Below are 15,963 nucleotides of genomic sequence, written 5' to 3'. Positions count from 1 at the left end.
GAGGAGGTCCTCCTCCCCTTCTCTTTACCCTAGCCTATCAGGTATCATAAGGACTGGCTGCATTGTCTTCCTCTGTGCCCTGATAAGGCTGGTCCCTGCTCAGGGGGAGGTGATCAAAGAGCCAGCCACTTGTATCCTGCCTGACCACCACGGACTAAAGCTGGAGCTCAACAACAACAGAAATAACAAAAAGCCTACACTCACATGGAAACTGAACAACTTGCTACTCAATGACAGCTGTGTCAGGGAAGAAATAAAGAAAGAAATTAAAGACTTCCTAGAATTCAATGAAAATGAAGGCACAACATACCCAAACTTATGAAACACAACGAAAGCAGTACTAAGATGAAAGTTCATAGCACTAAGTGCCTTAAAGAAGAAATTGGAAACATCTCATAAAAGTAACTTAACAGCTCACCTGAGTGCCCTAGAAAAAAAGAAGCAGACACACCCAAGAGGAGTAGATGGCTGGAATAATCAAACTCAGGGCTGAAATCAATAAATTAGAAACAAATAAAACAATTCAAAGAATCAATGAAAACAGGAGCTGGTTCTTTGAGAAAATCAACAAGATAGACAAATTCTTAGCCAAACTAAGTAAAAGACAGAGAGACACTATCCAAATCAACAAAATCAGAAATGAAAAGGAGGACATAACAACAGACACTGAGGAAATACAAACAATCTTACTTCAAAAGCCTATATGCTATACAATTTGAAAATCTAAATGAAACGGACAATTTTCTTGATTGCTTGATCGATTCCACTTACCAAAGCTGAGTCAAGATCAGATAAATAAGTTAAATAGTCCTATATGCCCTAAGGAAATAGAAGCTGTCATCAAGTTTCCTGGCAAAAACAAAACAAAAAACAGCAACCAGATGGTTTCAGTGCACAATTCTGTCAGACCTTCAAAGAAGAGCTAATACCAATACTCCTCAAACTATTCCACAAAATAGAAACAGAAGGAACATTACCAAACTCATTCTATGAAGTCACAGTCACCGTGATACCTAAACCTCACAAAGACCCAACAAAGAAAGAGAATTTCAGACCAATCTCCCTTATGAACATTGATGCAAAAATACTCAACAAAATACTCGCAAACCGAATTCAAGAATACATAAAAGATATCATCCACTATGACCAGGTAGAATTCATCCTAGGTATGCAGGGGTGGTTCAATATACGGAAATCCATCAATGTGATCCACCATATAAACAAACTGAAGGAGAAAAACCACATGACCATCTCCTTAGATGCTAAAAACACATTTGATAAAATCTATCACTCGTTTATGATTAAAGTTCTGGAGATATCAGGGATACAAGGTACTTACCTAAACATAGTAAAGGCAATATACAGCAAGCCTAGAGCCAACATCAAACTAAACGAAGAGAAACTTAAGCCTTTGTTTTTACGTGGGTACTAGGATCTTAACTCAGATCCTTAATGCATGCCCAGTCATTGCAAACTGTTGAGTTATCTCTTTAGGCCCCTTTTGCAACCAGGGCAATAATTCATCACCAACTAAGTGCCATGGCCTTCCCTCTCAAGACTTGACCTGGAGGTGAGCTTTCGGCACACATGCAACTTAGCATTGTTCTGTGTGTTTTATCCTGTCTGGTACTGGAATCTACAAAGTGGATTGCAGTGGAAATTTTCTAGTTCTAGTGTGAATCTTGATTAAATAAAATAAAAGGATGGCATTAAAATTAAAATTAAAAAATAATTTTAATCAATAAAATTATTGATTAAATAAAAGGATGGCAGCTGGTATGGAGTTCTGGTCTCTACAGTCCTACACTTGTGTTGCATTGATGCTTTGAATATTTGCTGTGGACTCATGTCCTGTTTTATTTTGTGCTGCTCCTCTTCCCCAGGTCCCCCTCTAGATACTCCCAAAAGGACCACAGCTATGGCTGGTGGGAAAGGCAGTGCTCAGAGCCAGTGCAGTCACCATTCATCTGTCTGCAGGCACCGCAGGGGCCGGTGGCCAGACCACCACTTCCCAGGCCCAGGTAAAAATATTTTCTTTACCATGACAACCCTAGACCAAGAGTAGAAAACCCAAACACAGTTAGCTTTCTTCAGGGTCATTTCATTGAAATATTAATAGGAAGTACAAAGGTGTTTTTGATCATGTCACTTCCAATTACTGTCTGTTTCATACGGAAAAACACAGGCTTTAACATAGCTTGTCACACCTCTAAAATTCTTAAAAGATATGTCTTTATAATTCCTTATAGTTAATGACATGTTTGGTTAACAACAATTAAATGCCATTTATTATAGTACCTCATGTGTACCTATTTTTTGAGGAAGAGGAAGAAATTTACATTTGCTTGGAACAAATAAAGCAGTGAAAATATTTAGTGTAGAATAACTGTATGATCCAAATGCCTTGAGTTTAGGATTACTGAGAAATTAATATGTTTTAAAATCCTGAACTCAATAAGAGGCTTTGTGGGATACCGTAGGTAGGTAGCAAACGCACATTTGCATTCTGACCTTGTGGTCAATCCTCAGACTTTACTGGCTATTTGAATGTTTGTGTTTTTTTAAGGTAGCCTTCTGGGGCTAACCATTTTTTAGAAATTCAGAAATTATGGCATCTATAAATAGCATTGTAGCACTACACAAGGTGAGAGAAACCAGTACTCCATCCAGTACACAATGCATAGTTTTAAATTTTTGAACAAAAAGGGGTTTAAATGGTATTTTTGTTCCAATAGTAAAAATTAAAAAGGCAGGAACAAACCACACAAGAGATACAGACGTTGCTTGGATGGCTGGAGTCTTAAAGACTCAACCACAGTTTCATGAAGATGAGTATTAGTACTGTGCTACATAATCAGTGTGATTCAGCTGGTATCTACCGAGCCTTTAGAAAGCACAAGTGTCAAACACATGCTCTATCCAGTGTGTGCTGCCACTGGTCTCTGCTGAAATCCCCACTGCAGATCGCTCTGTATAACTTAATTAGAGAAGTTAAAATTAAGATGAGACTCCAGTGTGTTTAGAGAAAACAATTTCTGTGAGAGGACACTTCATTAAAACATTTAATAATCCAGCAATTCCTGCTTATCAAACAGCTCACTGGAAAAAAAAAAAACACATTTTTGCCAATTAATAAATGATTCAATGTAAAATATTTATCTGTTCTATGAAATCCCAGATACTCCTGCTATGGTTGTGTACTCAGGCCAGGTCTGGCTGTGTGAGTTTTTACAGTGTTGTGATAGGGTTAGTGATCATAACACTTATTGAGCACCTACTGTGTGCCAAGAACTGTTCTAAGCTTTTGGAAACAGCAGTGAAAGGGAGAAAGTGCGCATCACTTGGTCTTCTATTTGGAGTCAGATAACAAACTAAGATGTAATCTGTTTACTTCAACCATCACCACAGTTAAGTCTCTTTACCCGGAAGGAGGCTCTATAGTCCTTTACCTGTCACCTTAATCTCATTGTCCTCTGGTTCTAGACAGCCATCTGTGTACTCATTATAGCTTTACCTATACTGGTCATCATATTAAAATACAACTTACACCGCACAGCTGCTGTAGCACTCTTTCCATGTAAAGTGTTTTAAATATTTATCTACACCATAGCATGTACTAATATGTCCTTCTCACTGCTGAAAGATGGTCTGTGATTTGAATTTTACTTACCTTGTCATCAGTCAATGGACCTTTTTGTTGTGTCTCCTCTAATTATGATTGCCACGAACATTAATGCATGAAAATTTGAGTAACTGTATACTTTACTCTTCAGGTTTTTATCAACATACAGTAATTATGTGTAATGGGGCTTCATCATGACATTTCATATCTGTATTGTAGTTGTTCATATTTTATTTCCCTTTTACATTCTTGTTCCCTCCTTTCTCTTCATTTCCCAAACTATCCTCCTTTGCAGTTTTTTGTTTTCTTTTTTAAATGACTAAATGGGCCTATTAGTGTTACTTTTGGAGTCTGGATGAGAAATTGTTTATAGGAACACGGGCACCTTACCAGTGGCTCTCCCACTGGAACACTCCCCACAAACCAGCAGCTTATGACTCCTCAGGAAGAGCTGAGGCTCACAGGCCCATGTCTTCTCCATGAGAGGATTCTGACAGGCCAAGTCTGGTGGAGCCCATCTCAGTTGCTCTACACTCAAGAGCGCAACGGCCATACTGTGACTGTATATCATGGTTCTACATCATTCCTCAATCTTCCTCCTGAACTTTATTCCTCCGTCCCTCCTGCGGTGATGTCCCTTGAGCCTTGGAGCAAGTGCTCTTGATGTCCGGTTATGCCTATAGACAGTTATTCTTAGCATTTGACCAGTTATTGCCACTGACCACTACAAAAGGAAGCTTCTCTGCCCGAAGCTGTCAGCGACAGTACCCTAGAGCCACAGTTATTTAGAAAGCAACTGAAGGGACCCAGATGTAAACTTAGCAAAACAACAGCAATAACTACTCACTGGGGCCTGTGACATTCCCATCCATGGGATTTTAGCTAGCTTTGTAGCATAAGATATGTGTCCTCCTGTGCATCAGACCTAAACAGAAGGTGACTGGTTTCTGCCATAACAGATATGGCACTATTACAACAGTAGCCTTGTCTTCCTTTGCTGGCTGATAGCACTGCACACAGGGTCCACAGCTGAGTGTGACTGTTAAAGACAATCCTTTCCCGGCCTGCACAGCATGTGTCCAGTACTATGTAGGCTAGCCTCCAGGAAGAAAAGTTTGAGGCCAGTTCTGGCTGGATTTCTTTATGTCCTATGGCCATATCATAGGGTGTCTTCAGCAACCGCATCTTACCTGCTCTTTCTAGTGGTCAATCATAATAGTATTTGCCTATATTGTTTTGGGCACCTCAGAGACCCCCTGACTAACAACCTTAGAGGCATCCCACCCCTGACACTGAGATTTTCATTTAATAATTCATAGCTGCTTGGAGCATCTTTATCTACCCCATGCAAGTTACCTCCATTCTATTTCTATTAATTTTTTAAAATTAGCATACCAATTATCAGATTTTAAAAAAATTACTTTTTACACAGAGCTTGTTGATATACACACTAGCTTTTCTTTCTCTTTTGAGGAAATGTGAATTTATTTTGTAGGGTTGCAGTGTCCTTACACACTCCTTCTGCAATGTGTGAAGCTTTTGCTTTTCCTTGTTCTCCCACCACCTGTTGCTTCTTTCCCTTCTCATTGTGGCTATGGTAGTGGGTATGGCTGTGTCATGCTGTGGTTTCAGTAGTTATTTTCTGACAGCTGATGCTGAGTATCCCTCCTGGACCTGTTTTCACTGGTATTTCCTTTGGAGAAATGTCTATTTAGCTCTTTTTGTTTATTTTTAGTTGTGCTATTTATGTTTTTATTTTTTATCCTCTATGTATTCTAGATATGCCTCTTATAAGAGATATGATTTATGAGTCTTTTCTTTTCGTTATGTTTTCTTTCTATTTTTACAATACTATCTTTTGAAATGCATTTTTCTAAACAACAATTTCTTTTTCTTTAGTTGCTATGTTTGGAGTGTCACATTGTAGAACCTACCATCAAATTAGAGATCACAAACTTTTTTTTCAGTTTTATAATTTGAACTACCTCCACTTTGTCTTTGACCCAGTTTGAGTTAATTTATGTATGTAGTGTGAAGTAGGGTCATGTGTTACTTTGGGTAGAGAATTTATTCCCCCAAGGAGAAAACATTTTCTTTTTAGTAAAAGTGTTTTTTTAAAAATAGTGCTCATTTGTCAAAAATTACTTATGTTGTGCTAGGCATATTTTTTGAGTAAAATAACCACAATCCTTGGCTTTTAAGGAGGCTTATTTGTCTCGTAATAGATGTAAACAGATCAATATACAGAGGTAAGTGACTTATGAATAGTAGGAGAGTGGTTTATGAAGTCAGAATGAACTTCCTAGCTCAGACCTCCAGGAGGGTACAAAGGACCCGAGGTGGGGGATAGGTTCCAGGCATCCTGATGCCTGCCCTGAGGTGGGAAAGCCAAAGGATGCCAGTGCAACCTGAAGAAGAAGCACATGGATTTGATAAGAAAGGGGCATGGGGTAGTGTTACTTCGGATTGTGTGGTTTCAGTACATGTAAGGACATGAGGCTGGCAGACTGGGGAGTGGTGAGCAGAGGCACCTGATAGTCCAGCTGAGGTTTCAGGAAGCCACAGTGGCAAAGAGTGGAGAATAGCCAGTTAGGAGGTAACAGTTCAAGCCAACCAAGCAGGTTGGATTCAAGGCCCTCGCAGTAAGGATGCTCACTGACTGTGTGAGTGTTTGGCCTTGCAGCTAGGAGGGTGTTCTCTCATTGACTAAGATGAGGGGAACATGAATGTGCTTGTCCTGGGAGAGAGAGAAGTCATCCAAGGAATATGCAGATTCTTTCTAGACGTGGGAGTGGCAAAGTTAAGTGGTTAGGTGGAAGCTCCATGCAATTTGACTGGGAAAGAGAAGTGAAAGGTGGCATGTTAGCAATGTGAGAAAGAAAGGGAGGGCCTGCAGATCTCTTGGAGAAGAGCATGCTGCAGAATCAGCCCCATGCTGGGTCTGCATGGCTTCATTCATGGAAAACATGAAGTGGACCTAAGCCCAAGAAGCCTGAGTGATGAAAGAGATCAGCAGACACAGGTGAGCAGAGTCTGGGCCAGCAAACCATCCATCCCGAGGACGTGGTGCTTTGCCTGTGTGTGTGGGAGGGAGCCATCCCAGAACCAAGGTATAAACCACACACTGTTTGCTCGCTGTGGGCAGGCCATGGTGTGGACATACTTTGAAGAGGAAACTTATCAGATGTGATGTGTGGTGACATTTTTCATAGTTCCTGGCTTATAGCTGGCTTTGCTCTCATTGTGTCAAACTGGTTTGGAATAATAAAGCTGAAAGAAAGTTTTAAAATATTGAGGTACTCGAGACTCTAGAAACTGAACAGAATTCAGAACCCTCACTCTCTTTATCTCTCTCTTCCCCCTTTTTCTCTTTCCTCCTCACTCCCCCTCCCCATCCTTTCTCTTACTTCCCACTCCCCACACCAAGGTAGACATTGTGGAAGTCATGTCAAGGGCAGGTCATAGAAACTAACTTCCTTTTTGCATACCTTGGAGCTGGTGCAGAGATTCTCTGACCTACCTTATATGAGAGGAGATCATAAGACTCCTTGCTTAGGAAGGGCCCTGCTCCCTCCCTGCTCTTTCTCAAATTCATGGCTTATTTTCCTTCAAGTGCTCACACACAGAGACACACACATTTAAATATTTATATAACATAAAATATATAAATACAACCACATCAGTCCATATAATATTACATATAAGACTTTTTAGGTATTTAGACTTTCTTAACATTTTGAGGAGAAACAATGTTACATTAGACTAGAATCTTTCCAGCACTCTTCAGCTATGATCCCTGAGTTTTAGGTGAAGGAGTTGTATTATAGATTTGTCAGTTGAGGCTGGGGATCACACAATTATTATCTGCATTTTTATTGTTCATGGTTTTCTGTAGTGGTCTCCATCTTTTCAATGAAAAGTATCTTTGTTGAGTAGTAAGAGCTACAATTAAAAATGCAGTTAGAATTATGCTGGTTTAGTAAAAATGGTGGCTCTGTGTTCTTCTCCAGGGCCTCACTAGCCCCAGGAATTTGGCTATGGTTCCAGTACCAAGTGTGCTTTACCTCTTGTTGGGTGAAATTTTTTAATTTAATTAACTACACTTTATTCACTTTGTATCCCCCCCATCAGCCCCTCCCACCTCCCCTCCCAATCCCCCCTCCCTCTCCTTCCTTCTGATCTTAATCCATCAGATCACATCAGGAGTGGCTGCTCCTGTGTGTCATCTTCTGTGGCCTGTTAAGGCTGCTCCCCCCTCAGGGGGAGGTGATCAAAGAGCAAGCCAATCAGATTATGTCAGAGGCAGTCCCTCTTCCCATTACTATGTAACCACTTGGACACTAAACTGCCATGGGCTACATCTGTGCAGGGTTTCTAGGTTATCTCCATGCCTGGTACTTGATTGGAGTATGAGTCTCTGGGAAGACTGTCATCAAAACAAAACAACTGCCTACAGATTGAGAAAGAATCTTCACCAACCCTTTATCTGACAGAGGGCTAATATCCAGTATATATAAAGAAATAAAGAAAACTGAAAAGCAGCAAACCAAGTAATCCAATTAAAAAATGGGGAACAGAGCTAAACAGAGAACTCTCTGTAGAGGAATATCAAATGGCAGAGAAACACTTAAAGAAATGTTCAACGTCATTAGCCATTAGGGAAATACAAATCAAAACGACCCTGAGATTTCACCTTACACCCATCAGAATGGCCAAGATGAAAAACTCAAGAAACAACACATGCTGGAGAGGTTGTGGAGAAAGGGGAACCCTCCTCCACTGCTGGTGGGAATGTAAACTTGTACAACCACTCTGGAAATCAATCTGGCACTTTCTAGGACAACTAGGAATAGTGCTTCCTCAAGATCCAGCCATACCACTCCTAGGCATATATCCAGCAGAGGCTCAAGTACACAATAAGGACATTTGTTGGGTGAATCTTAAGTGCATTCAGAGATATATTGGTTGCTGCCAAGATAGGTGTGTCACTATTATACTGTCAAGATCATGCTGTTCGTAACTGGGCCTTCCTTTGAAAGTTTGCATGGAACCTTCTGGTACCATAAAAGCTAGTCCTCAAGGAGAATGTTTTAGGTTAGACTGAGCTCATATTCTTTGAGTCCTGTGTTTAAAGGGCATAAGGTCTTCAGCAAGAAGGACTTCCCTTTAAACTGTGGGGCGTAACTAAGGGCAAGAGTAATAGCCTGCAACTTTTTATAAGCCTGTTGGACACCCCTAACCAATAACTCAAATGGGATTTCTCAAGCCTGGTGTTGAAGTTTCTGTTAGGTAGTATATGGCCCTTGGATGCAACACTGTCAGCCCAGGTGGAGAAATTTCATTTAAACTATGTATGTATGTGTTTACACAGTCTTACATATAGTATATTTGATTTTAGCTATATAGATATTAGTATCAACTAAGACATTTTTACTGTTGTTTCCCCCTCCTGTCTTCCTTCTGTGTTATCTCTTTTCCCACTCCCTAATTAAGCACTCCTTCATTTTTCCCATCGCCACCTTTGAATCATTCGTGTGTTGCTATTTCCCTCACTGCCTGCAACACTCCCACGGTCCTGTTTGTTTATGTACTTATTTATTTAGTTTCTGTTGTTACTCCAAGTTATATACTCACATCTGAAGATTTGAAGTTTGGGGCCGCAGATGAGAGAAATCATGCAGCACTGATCTTTCTGAATCCCAGTTAATTCACTCAGTATAATTTTTTCTAATTCCACCCACTTACCTGAAACTTTCAGGATTTAATTTTTTTACAGCTGAGTAGTACTCTATAGTGTCTATGTGCCACATTTTCATAATCCATTTGTCAGGTGAGGGACATTTAGGTTGTTTCCATTTCGTAGCTATGGTGACTATAGCAATAGTGAACAAGGATGAACAAGCACCTATGTGGGGTGAGATGTCAAATACTTTTGACCATATACCAAAGAGCAATATTGGGGTCAGATGGGAAATTTACTTTTAGCTTTTGGAGGATCCTCCTCATTGGTTTCCAGAGTAGCTGCACCCTTTGCAATGCCACCAACGGTGACTGTCTCCTGCTTTCCCATCCCTCTCCAGCACTTGTTGCTTGTTGTTTTGTTCTATATGTCTGTTTTTATGCCAGCGCTATAAATATATCTTGAGATCTGGAATGGCAATCTCTCCAGCATTGTTTTTTGTTTTGTTTTTCTTGGAAATGTTTTGGTACTTTGGCAAAAAAAAAAAAAAAAAAAAAAAAAAAACCCTAAAGGAAAAGCCAACCAAACAAAAAAATCTGTTATCTAATGAGGTTCCACATAGATTTTTAGGATAGTTGTTTTCTGTTTTGAGGAATGATATGGGAATTTGATTGGGATTCTACTGAATCAGTAAATGGCTTTTGGTAAAAATGATCATTTTATTAATTTATGTACAGGATGTATTTTCCATTTTGTAATGTCTCCACTTCATTCTTCAAGAAATTTAAGTTTTCACTGTAAGGGTGCTTCCCCTCATTGGCTAGATTTATTCCTAGATACTTCATTTCTTTGAGGCCATTGAGAATGGAAAGGTGTCCATGATCGCTTTCTCTGTATATTTGACGTTAGTTTACAAACAGCTATTGATTTTAGAAGTTGATTCTGTTTCCTGCCACTTTGCTGACATTGCGTTTTCTTTCTAAGAGTTTTCTGGTACAATTTTTGGGACCTCTTCTGCACATTATCATCTGCAAATAGGAATACTTTTACTTTTTCTTTTTCTGCTGTAACCTTTGACATCCTTCTTCTGCTTACTGCTGTACATACGGATTACTATTGTGCTGAGCACAATGCTAAAACAGAGGGAGACAGTGGGCACACTGCCTTGTTTTTATTTTCTGTGTGGTTGTGTCAAGTTTTTCTTCATTTAGAATGATGTTGGTTGTAGATTTCTCATATGTAGCTTTTGCTGTGTTGCTTATGTTTCCTCTAGTCCTACTTTTCCTTTCATTTTTTTAAATATTCATTATATTTTATCTCTAATTTATTTACTTTTTTATTTTTTACAATCTGCTCAGTTTATATCCTAATTGTAGCCCCTCCCTCATCCCCTCCCAGCCCCACCCTTTCCCCATACTCCCTCCACGTCCCCCCAAGTCCACCGTGGAGGTCCTTCTCCCCTTCTATCTGACTCTAGCCTATCAGGTCTCATCAAGACTGCTGTATCTTCTTCCTCTGTGGCCTGGCAAGGCCACCCAGCTGGGGGAAGTGAGCAAAGGGCAGGCAACTGAGTTCATGTCAGAGACTGCCCCTGCTCCCCCTACTAGGAAACATTGAGACAGAGCTGCCTATTAGTTACATCTGAGCAGGGGACCTAGGACCTTGCCATGGGTGGTCCTTGGTTGATTCATCAGTTTCTGTAGGACCCTCTGAGCTCAGATTTGTTGGCTCTGTTGATCTTCTTGTGGAGCTCCTGTCCCCTCTGTGTCCTTCTGTCCCCACACTCTTCCATAATACTCCCTGCACTCTTCCCAAAGTTGGTGTGAGTTTCAGAATCTGCTTTGATCCCTTGATGAGTGGAGTGTTTCAAAGGACATCCATGGTAGGTTCCCATCCTATTCCTTTTCTTCCATGGCATCTGGTGTCTATCCCATTTGCCCTTCTGATTGAGAATTAACCATTCTTTCTAGGGTTCTCCTTGTTATTTAGTTTCTTTAGTTCTGTGTATTTTATTATGGTTATCCTGTATTATACGGCTAATATCTACTTATAAGTTTGTATATAAGTGAGTATATACCACACGTGTCTTTCTACGTCTGGGTTTCCTCACTCAGGATGATCTTTTCTAGTTCCATCCGTTTGCCTGCAAATTTTATGATTTCCTTGTTTTTCATAGTTGAGTAGTATTCCATTGTGTAATGTACCGCAATATCTGTATCGATTCTCTGGTTGAGGGACATCTAGATTGTAGCCAGATCCTGGCTACAAATAAAGCTGCTATCAACATAGTTGAACAAATAGCCATTTTTGAATAGTGGAGCATCTTTTGGGTATATGCTCAAGAGTGGTATAGCTGGATCTTGAGATAGCGCTATTCTCAATTTTCTGAGAAAGCACTAGATTGACTTCCACAGTCACTGCCAACAATGGAGGAGGGTTCCTTTTTCTCCACATCCTCTCCAACATGTGTTGCCACTTGAGTTTTTGATCTTAGTCATTCTGAAGGGTGTATGATGGAATCTTTTTTTTTAAAAAAAATATTTATTTAATTTTATTTTATGTACATTAGTGTGAAGTTGTCAGATCCCTTGGAATTGGCATTACAAACAGTTATGAGCTGCCATGTGGGTGCTGGGAATTGAACCCACATCTTTTGGAAGAGCAGACAATGATCTTAACCACTGAACCATCTCTCCAGCCCTTGTAAGATGGAATCTTAAAGTCGTTTTGATTTGCATTTCCCTGATGACTAAGGACATTGAGTATTTCTTTCAGTGTTTCTCCACCTTTCGATTTTCCTCTCTTGAGTATTCTCTGTTTAGCTTTGTACCCCATTTTTAATTGGGTTATTTGGTTTGTTGGTGTTTAATTTCTTGAGTTCTTTATGTACTCTGGATATTAGTCCTTTATCGGATGTAGAATTGCTGCTATTTTCCCAGTCTGTAGGCTATTGTTTTGTTCTGTTGACAGCATCCTTTGCTTTACAGAAGCTTTTCAGTTTCATGAGGTCCCTTTTATTAATTATTGATCTTAGAGACTGAGCTATTGGTATTCTGTTCAGGAAATAGTTGTCTCCTGTGCCAATGAGTTCAAAGTTCTTCCCCAAAAGTTTCCTCTAACAAATTTAGTGTGTCTGGTTTTATGTTGAGGTCTTTGATTCACTTAGACTTTAATTTTGTACAGGGTGATAAATATGGATCTATTTGCATTTTTTTTACATTTAGACAACCAGTTAGACCAGTATCTTTGTGGAAGATGCTATCTTTTTTTTTTCATTGTATGGTTTTGACTTCTTTGTCCAAAATGTGGTGTCCATAGGTGAGTGGATTCATTTCTGGGGTTTTTATTTGATTCCATTGATATATCAGTCTGTTTCCATGCCATTATCATGTGTTTTTTTTATTACTGTTGCTCTATAGTACAGCTAACAAACACCTTCAGCAAAAAAAATTAGTAGCCCTCCTGTATACAAAAGATAAATTGGCAGAGAAAGAAATTAGAGAAACAACACCTTCCATAATAGCCACCAAAACAATAAAATATCTTGGTGTAACACTTATCAAGCCAGTGAAAAACTTCTATGAAAAAAACTTTAAGTCTCTTGAAGAAAGAAATAAGTATCAGAAGATGGAAAGATCTCTCATGCTCACGGATCGGAACGATTAACATTGTAAAAATGGCCATTCTACCAAAAGTAATCTACACATTTATTGCAATTCCCAACAAAATACCAACACAATTATTTACAAACCCTGAAAGAACAATTCTCAAATTCATATGGAAAAACAACAACAACAGCAAAAAACCCAGAATAGCTAAAAAAATCTTGTGCAATTAAAAAAAAAATTCTTCTGGAAGTTATCTCTATTTCTGTTCTCAAGCTGTACTATAGTCCTGCTTTTCTAGAGATTTTTTTTTCCTGAAAATGTGTTGAATTTTGTCAAAGACTTTTTCTGCATTTATTGAGATGATTGTATTATTTTCTCCTTTAAGTCCATTCATTTGATTAATATTTATTGACATGAATGGTGAGCCATCCCTGCATCCTTGGGATAAAGCAAACTTGGTCATGGTACATAATCTTTTAGTTGTTTGTGTGTGTGTTTGTGCGTGTGTGTGTGTGTGTGTGTGTGCGTGTGTGCGTGTGTGTGTGTGTTTACCTGGTTTTGGTATTAGAGTAATACTGGCTTTAAGTAAAAAAGGACTTTGTGAGTGCTCCTTTTTATTTTAAAACATTTCTATTTAAAAAATAATTTAGGTAGGACTGGCTTTAAATTTTCTTTTCAATAATATAAAATTCTGTGAATCCATCTGGGCCCGGACTACTTAAAATTAGAAGATAACTTTATAACTCTTTTCCCTCTATGTTTTTATGAGTCTATTTAAGTTATTGATAACTTCTTGGGTTGCTTTTGGTAGTCTGGATGTATCTAAAGTTCTATTTCTTTTTTATTTTCTAACTTCATGATATACAGGCATTCCCTTACGATATTCTGAATTTCTATGGGTCTGTTGTGGGAGTCTATGTTCATTTCTGACCTGTTAATTTGGGTCACCTCTTTCTCTTTGGTTAGTTGGGCCAAGGTTCTTGTCAATCTTATGTTCACAAAGCACCATCCCTCAGAGAAGTTAATGCTCCATATTGTTTACTTCTTTAACTTTCATTAATTTCTGTGCTGATATTTTTACTGGCATCTACTGGATTTGGTTTTGATTTGATCTTGTCTCTCCAAATGTTTGAGGTGCACCATTATGTCATCTACTTGTGTTCTTTCTGACTTTTTGATGTAGACATTTAGAGCTATAAGTTTCCCTGGTAGGACTGCTTTTTCTGTTTCCTAGAAATTCATTGTGCTGTGTTTTCATGTTTGCTTACCTCCAGGAGATTTTTTTCTTTTTTGATTTCCTCTTTGTCTCGTTCATCATTCGGCAATAAATTGTTTAATCTCCGTGAGTTGGCCTCCATAAGGCAAGCCTGTATCTTTTGATTAGAGTTTTGAGGACATTGCATTTAAAGTTGTCATTGAAAGGTGTGTGCTGAGTGCAGTCACTGAAGCTTTGTTGTTGTTGTTCTCTCGGTAGTACTTTGTGTCCCGCTCACTACAACGTCATTTGTTTTTGCTCTACAGTTTCGTGCTCCTGTTTATTCCTCTCCTCAGCCAATGGTTTCCTCCCAGTGATTGGTCAGGCGTGGTCTTCTGGACAGATGTTCTTTAGCTGGTTATATTGTGGGCAATATTTTCTCTCCCTTTCAACCATAATGAACCATTTTACTCGGTGCCTTATCCTGGGTTGGCAGTTCTGGTTTTTGCAGAACTTGAAATCATTGCTTGCGACTCTGAAAACTTCTACTCAGAAGTCAGCTGATATTTCTAATATTTATTTGTATGTTACTTGTGCTTTTCTCTTGTAGAGTTCAATGCTCTTTCTTTGTTCTGTATATTTAAGAGTTTTAATTATGATGTGGTGTAAGGAATTTATGTTGTGATCTTACTTGGTGTCCTGTGCTTTTTTCTGTGTGTATGGCTGTGTCTCTTCGTTTTACCCTGTAGTCTGATCTATGCCACTGCACCAGTTTTTTTCTCCCTTTTCTACGTCTACACTTTAAAGTTTTGGTCTTTCATCATATCCCACATTTCTTGCATGCCCCGTCCTCTCTCTCCTTCTCTGTGTTTTACATTCATGCTGCTTACTTGTTCAGTCTGTTTATTCTGCTCTATAGTCAACTCCCATTATTCTATCTTCTGCTTTATTCATTGTACTTTTAAAGCTTTCCCTTGTGTTTTCTAGTTGGGTTGTTGGGTTTTTCAGTTCCACCTTCTTTTCAGCTTGATTTCTTTTCAATGTTTCTATCTCTTTATTGAACTCAGTTTTTCAGTCCAGGGCTGTTTTCATCATTTCAACCAGCCTTATTTATTTGTGTTTTCTTAGACATCACCAAGGCATTTATTCTTATTAAGTTAATTTTCTTTATGTTTGTTGGTACGTTTCTCTGTGTCCTCCTTAAACTCCTTACTCTGATAAAAATATCTGTTCTGAGGTTCATCTATGTAACTCTCATTGTGGAACATTCCTATAGGAATTATGGATCTTGAGAGCTGGGTTATTGTCTTCATCTTTCATATCGTTTATAGTCTTGTGATGAGGTCTGGGCACATGTACTTTTTTTTGTAAGATCTGTGTCTGATATGAAGACAGCAGGCTGGGAAAGAGCACAGGATATACTTGCCAGGTTGTACATGATGGTTAGATATTGCTTAGATGTAAGAAGGTCAGGTGAATATAGGGACTGGCATACAGAGTATGCATCCTGTTCTCAGCCTGGAGTTTGGAGTACTGAGGAAGGTACCTTTGAAAGGAGGATCATCCAGACTCACTTGGCTAGGCTCAGGCACCAAGTGTTGTCTGGAAAAGATGGATGTGGTGCATCAGGGGTGGGCAGGTTGTGAACAGGCGCTGCTGGAGCCTGGAGCTTAAGAGCAGCACAAGCATCTGGCGCTTCCTCAGACAATGAGGAATAGTGCTACCTCAAGATCCAGCCATACCACTCCTGGACACATAGCTCAAGTACACAATAAGGACATTTGCTCAACAATGTTCATAGCAGCTTTATTCGTAATAGCCAGAATCTAGAACCAACCCAGATTTCCCTGAACTGACG

The sequence above is a fragment of the Meriones unguiculatus genome, chromosome 16 (assembly GCF_030254825.1).
Source record: "Meriones unguiculatus strain TT.TT164.6M chromosome 16, Bangor_MerUng_6.1, whole genome shotgun sequence".
Lineage (NCBI taxonomy): Eukaryota > Metazoa > Chordata > Mammalia > Rodentia > Muridae > Meriones > Meriones unguiculatus.
The sequence above is the reverse complement of the archived record's forward strand: the minus strand, read 5'-3'. Positions refer to the sequence as shown.